The 6,000-nt window shown below is 41.8% G+C and overlaps 1 protein-coding gene across 2 annotated transcripts in view; it reads right to left on the reverse strand.

Moving 5' to 3' along the window:
* Positions 1-5,462, reverse strand: part of LOC124165768 (mucin-19-like) — a 76,921-nt gene extending 71,459 nt beyond the window's left edge. The window contains exon 1 of one of the 2 annotated variants that reach the window (XM_046543271.1): positions 5,185-5,462. The gene's annotated coding sequence lies outside the window, so the exon portion shown is untranslated. The remainder of the gene's footprint in view (positions 1-5,184) is intronic. The other variant, XM_046543264.1, reaches the window with a different exon arrangement.
* Positions 5,463-6,000: the final 538 nt, after the last annotated feature.

The following is a 6,000-nucleotide window of genomic DNA, read 5'->3' on the forward strand; positions in this document are numbered from 1 at the left end:
TACAGATCTTTGATTGAATATTATTATGCGATGATGACTCATGGGGATGTCGGAATGTTTTCGAATGAGATGTCTCGAGAGCTCTGAGCCTCTGGCCGATAGGTTTCTCTTCTGAATATGGAATATCTCCTGAACATCACTCCCTATCTTACTATGTCGAATTTTAAATAAGATAAATTTTTCGGTCTACAACCATTTGTGAGTTAATCTTTATGGATATTGTCACCAAATGCAATGATTTATTTTTTGTCACAATCGATTAAAATAGTTTACATAACGTCACAGGCATAGCCTGAATATAATTTATGCTCCACGAATTATATGAATTTATAAGCACTTTTTTTCTTGCGGAAGGATACATTCAGAAAAAATAATATTAGGCTTTGGGATATGAGTACCTATATAACTCTTTTTATGAACTGTAACAATCCCAATCATTTCGCTGAGTCATATTATTTTTAGCGAAAATGAGAATGATTGGTGGAAATTTTTAAAGGTATTTTTTGTGCCACACTCTGAATAAAAATCGGGAATTAAACCAATTCTTTCACTCTTGCTTTATATCAGAGTATAAATTAATCGCGAAATAATCCGTAAAATAGTTCCCTTGGTGATTTAGATAGAGAACATCATTCCAAAGACCGAGGAAATTTAACAGTTTTTTTTTAAACGATCGTCTTCAATCACTGCCCATTAGGGTATCTGTCATGCCTCTTGCTATTCATTCAAGCTCACTACCACTTCATTATTACTCCTCTCATTTACGCTGATCTCACTACACGCAATTATCCTTTCTCTCATGTTTTATTTGACGTGATTTTCAAAATTGAATAATGTGACCTCTGTTGAAATTCAGAGCTATTTTGTCTCACCTGAATGTTTTGGTGCGATTATTCCACATCGCTTAGTTTACTTCACGCGCATTGCTGAACGAGCCGGTGTCTCCTAGACTATGAGACACGAAGCCGTTCTCCTCAAAGCAGTTGGGCGTCTTCCAAAAAGAAGCCAAACCCTTGCGAAACTTAACAGCGCCAAAACAATGCAGGCTTGAATCCGAGGCCGCGACCGTATCTCGCATTTGGAATGCGATGTTTTTTGGGGCAGGTGGAACAGTGGAAATATTAAGGGAGCAGTGTGGAAAAACCACACCTTTCGCCGAAGCCTTGTCGCTACCGGGAGACGCTTGGAGATTTTTAATTCGGAGGAAGAATAATATGTTCCTGGAGCGTTTCCGTATAAATGAGCGAATAGGCAATATGCTTTCGGATCGCGTAGTGCTGCTCACCTTACTGCTCATCGAAACGGTGCCAAAAAAATCAGCGAAAACGTCAATTGGGTATCCGGCATGCTGCCTAAAAGGACATGCACCCGCCTGAATTCCAAATGGCCCCACAACCTTGAATCCTCAGACATCAATCCCATAAAATAAGATATTGACTCACGTGAAGATTTTGGAATGCATAGAGATGATATCTATTTTGTACATGTCCCTGAATGACACAGACACGTGTGTGTTACGTTCATGAAATCACATAAGTTGACACATGATTTGGCAAAAATTGGATGTATTTTATTGATCAGGTATATTTCTGTTAAAGCAATACTTTGACATCACTTTACTGTATCTTTATGATGTTTTGTCAATAGCAGTGAATTAATACTCTGGCTCGTGTTGCTTTTCGATACGTTTCAGTATTCAAACGAATGTGAACCGAATAAGTTGTTTTGTTTATAATTCGTTTGTTCGGAAAAAGTGAGACGTTTTGCTCGATCCATGCTTTGCGTCTAGTCAGTTGCTTTTATAATTGCGTAGTAATTTATTAACAGGCACTAGCTAATAAACTAAAGAAGAAGTACTTCATAAATTTAGTTCGGTTCATTTCTAGAAGGATGAAATTGTGAAAAACCTAAATATTGGAGATGCCGTTAAAGTCTGAGCATGGCGACCATCGCTGCGGCGTTCAAGGAAAGACAATTGAAACAAAGGGAAAGAATAACATGATTCTAGGTAGTCTTTTGTGGTGACTTCATCTCCTCATCCCTTTTGCAGTGAGAGGACATTATCTTCCTGTATCATTCACCTCTGTTAATAGTTGTGAGAGAAATGTCCATCAATTCATCTGAAGCCTCGACGAAAAAAATTTTCCCCCTCTGCTGATGAAAAATATGAAATTGATGGACACCATAGAGTCATCAGGTGAGGACATTTATTAATCCTGCAGGAAAGTGAGGCTAGCAAATTATTAATACTATAGACGTACTATGTAGTCATAGCAAGACGGCATTTATTAATGCTAGAGGAAAGTGACACGAGAAAATTACTAAGACTCTCAACTCCGGAGCCACTATGCTTGATTCACTTGTAAAATACTTCCCGAGAGTATCCAATAAGATAAAATATTTCTTATAACCTTGCGAGTCGGGACAAGTATCTCACATGGTAATCTACATTAATCAGTACTAAATGCAGGAAGAAAAACGCTGAGGCTGAATCATTCATGCGATATAAATTACTCACTATCCGCTCACGACGATGAGTATAATGCAGGAACGAGTAGCGTTGGCGCAAAGTGGATCGCTTTACAAATTCCGTGCGATCGCTTATTGCGGGCTTAGGGTTCGTACACATATTTTTCCCTCTCATGTTTTCTGAAAGACGGGTGGTTAAGGGCGATAAAGAGGATTACTCCTTTCCTCTGAAGACTCATGTTTTCCACGACGGACATGAGGCATTGCACGAGAGAAGAATTGCTAGTCGGAGGGAACAAGGAGTTCCCCCCCCCTCCCCCTCAGCTCCACTCTCGCTAATGAGTCGCTACTTAAAAACTTTTCACCCCGACACGCTCCAGGGATTCTAGACTCACTTTGGCCTCCTCCTGCGAGTCTAATAGTTTGCTGTGCTTTTTCGGAACTTCTAAGGAGGAAATAAAGTGCTATACATGCTCGCCTGGAACGCTATACGATGCGGTGAAACACAAGGTTGACGCCAGGCTGGTCTTGTAGCTTTAATAAATATTCCACGTCTCAGCGTTGTAAAATTATTAACCTGCTTGAAAGGGATGTTATTCTTGCTTATATAAGCTCACGATCTTAGGTATTTTAATCATGGCTGTAAGCACAACACCGATGTATTCCGAAAAATCGAATGCATGACTTATGGTCATTTTACTCGGTGAAAATGTTTTGTTACAAATTATTACATCTCAATCTTTTTTCAAGTATAACTGAAAAGGGACTAATTCTATTATATATTCAGCCGTTTATACTTCGTCAATATTTCGTGTAATTTTATCAATTTGCTTCTTGAAATTTTCCCAGTAATTAAGAGCCGGTTTTTCTATGTCTACGCTGTGATTATCAAGTACAATATATTTGTATTTAATTGTTTGTCTAGACAAATGTACCGCGTAAAGCGATCTTTATCCATGCAGTTATTCATTTTCAAGTGATCCATACCTTTTCAAGCAAAAGAATACTTCCTCAAAATAAATCCTACTAGGATTGCGCAGCTTCCTCTTCAAATTTTTAATGTCTGAAGTATAGTGTCGTCTATATAATCGCATAATTTCGTTTATTTATTAGAAAAATATATCATTTTGCGTAACAGATGACAAGGGGAGAAGTAAGCTACCTCGGTTCTCGTGTAGAGAAATGTTCAAACATTATATTCGGTATTAATAACGTTTGACTTATAGAAATTATAGGTGTGTGTTTATCTTCCTATTAGTCTCTTTGTTGCGATATAGAGGAACGGCTTGATCATAGCGAGGCTTTAAAGTGCAGCTGTGGTAAGTCAACTTTATTTAACCAACTCTTCGGTGTAGTTATTTTATATGGATTTTGAAAAATGATAATAATGGAAACATTTTTCCAGGTAAATATTTCCTTTTCATCACTTATGGCTGGAGGGGAATATTCTTAATATGTCAATCGAAAAGTAGCACTTATGAACCTTGCGGTAGATGCCGTGCTGGGCCATTTAGTCCTAATGACACTCAAAGGTTTCATCTCCTCCTCACTTAAAGGGTTGCGAGAACATTAGAGGACACATGTATCAATTTATTCCGGAAGAAGATGGTCAGAGGGATGAGAGGAACTTCTGAGCACATATTCTTCGGTGGCGGTGCAGGACGAAGAATTTTTTTTACGCTGGATCGGATCTCTTAGATTTATAGCCGATGAGTGGCCGCGGAGAACCGCATTATGTAAAATATATGAATGGAAAGGGCATTCACTCCTTCCGAGGCGCAGGCCGTTCCGAGAACTCTTGAGAAAGTAGCGTGGCCATGATCTTGACTCGACGCCCGAAGGACGAACTCGAGCAAAACACTGCGGACGACGACCACGAAGGCTGGCTGCCCAGGATGCGTCGCGACTATGCATTTTTTAGCATTTGTAAATCTCGTTGCCCGTCTCGTGGGGAAGCTCGTGTGACTTCGAGGGAGTCCGTTCGTGTTATCGACGGCTTTTAGTCACTTTGAAAAACTAATTGATTTCTAATTACTCCGAATGCCTCTAAGGATTTTCGTCAACACGCTCGTACCTACTGCTTGCGCACGCACTTGCGGCGGGTCTAATCTTCCTTGTTTCGTCTGCGATATTTTTTCTCTAAGGCCAAGTAATTCGTTGCCTCTTCTCCGCTGACGTAAGTGATTTGAGAGCGTAACCTCTACTAAATACTAAAAAATTCGTATATATCACTAAATCTTGCTCGGGGTTAAAATGGAATGTCAAGTAGCGTTGCTTAATGGCTTACATATTTTTTCTATTATTTTATGAGAAAATCATGGTTTGAACTAATGACACTTTATTTTTTAGCGGTATCTTTTGATAATAATCCATCACAACCAAACGAGACATTTTTCACGTTCACAAAAAGATACAATGTTAAGCTCGATGTTGATAGAGCAAGCATAAATTCCCTTCTAATCAATTGGAATAAAAGAATGCTCTTCACTCGCACACTTTACCATCTTGATACCGAAAACCTTCAATGGAAGAGTGCCATTATACCTTACTAAGGATCAAGGAGCGACACCACTCTTCAAATTAGAGCACTTGTTCCCTGGGACCTTAAAAACTTTCCCGCGCAAATCGCCGAGCAGCACTCGAGGCGAACTTCGCCTGTTGCACAGTGCCTTCCGTATTCAGCCCGAAAATTCGATTCCTCGAGGAGGTACTCACTTTTGGTCACGCGGATCCCTGCTCCGAATCCTCGGCCTCACTCCCTGCGGGTACGTCCCTCTCGTATCGTGGGGAGATGTCGGCTGGAAGAGGAATGGAACACTTCACGGGGTATTTCAGCTAGGAATCTCCCCCTTGTCCTGGTCCTCTCTCCGGCTCGGAAGAGGGAATCACTGCGTCTCTGCCGATACCCTCGTTGAAGTCTCCGGTCTCCTCGCGAGGGCCATTCACCGTCCTCGTTGCCGGACGCCGCCAAAATCAAATCGACATCCCCGCGAACGTGGGGAGATACTTATAACCGTGCGAAGAGGTGGGGAGAGGGGTGTCCTGAAGGAGGAGAGGCAATCCGTATCTATCTCTTCAGTGGAGAAGGAGGAGGAGGAGGATGAGTAGGAAGGAGACGGGAAGAAGAAGAAGATGAAGAGAAGAACGAGGACGCGATGGAAGGAGTGCTATGTGGTGTGGGAAGAGATACGAGGAGTACCTGCGGATAGACTCCATGAAAATACCCTTGGTGAGAGGGGGTGGTGATTCGCCCATGACGTCACTCCCCGTATTCCTCCAACCCCGTGGACTCCTCCACACTTCCTCCTTCTTGTGCTCTCTCTCACCACCGTACGCACACATGCTCAAACAACACTTGTATCTTTCTCCTCCCTCTTCTTTCTTTCGCTGCCCTTCTCCCAGTTCTTGCCTCCTCTCCCTCCCTCAACCACGCATCCAACCACCAATCCGGGATCATCCTGTGTGCCCCTTCCCCTCCGCCCCCCGTCTTCCTATCCCTCCCGCCTCCGCGTGCCATCCTCCCAACTGTTA

This window comes from Ischnura elegans, chromosome 1, assembly GCF_921293095.1.
Source record: "Ischnura elegans chromosome 1, ioIscEleg1.1, whole genome shotgun sequence".
NCBI lineage: Eukaryota > Metazoa > Arthropoda > Insecta > Odonata > Coenagrionidae > Ischnura > Ischnura elegans.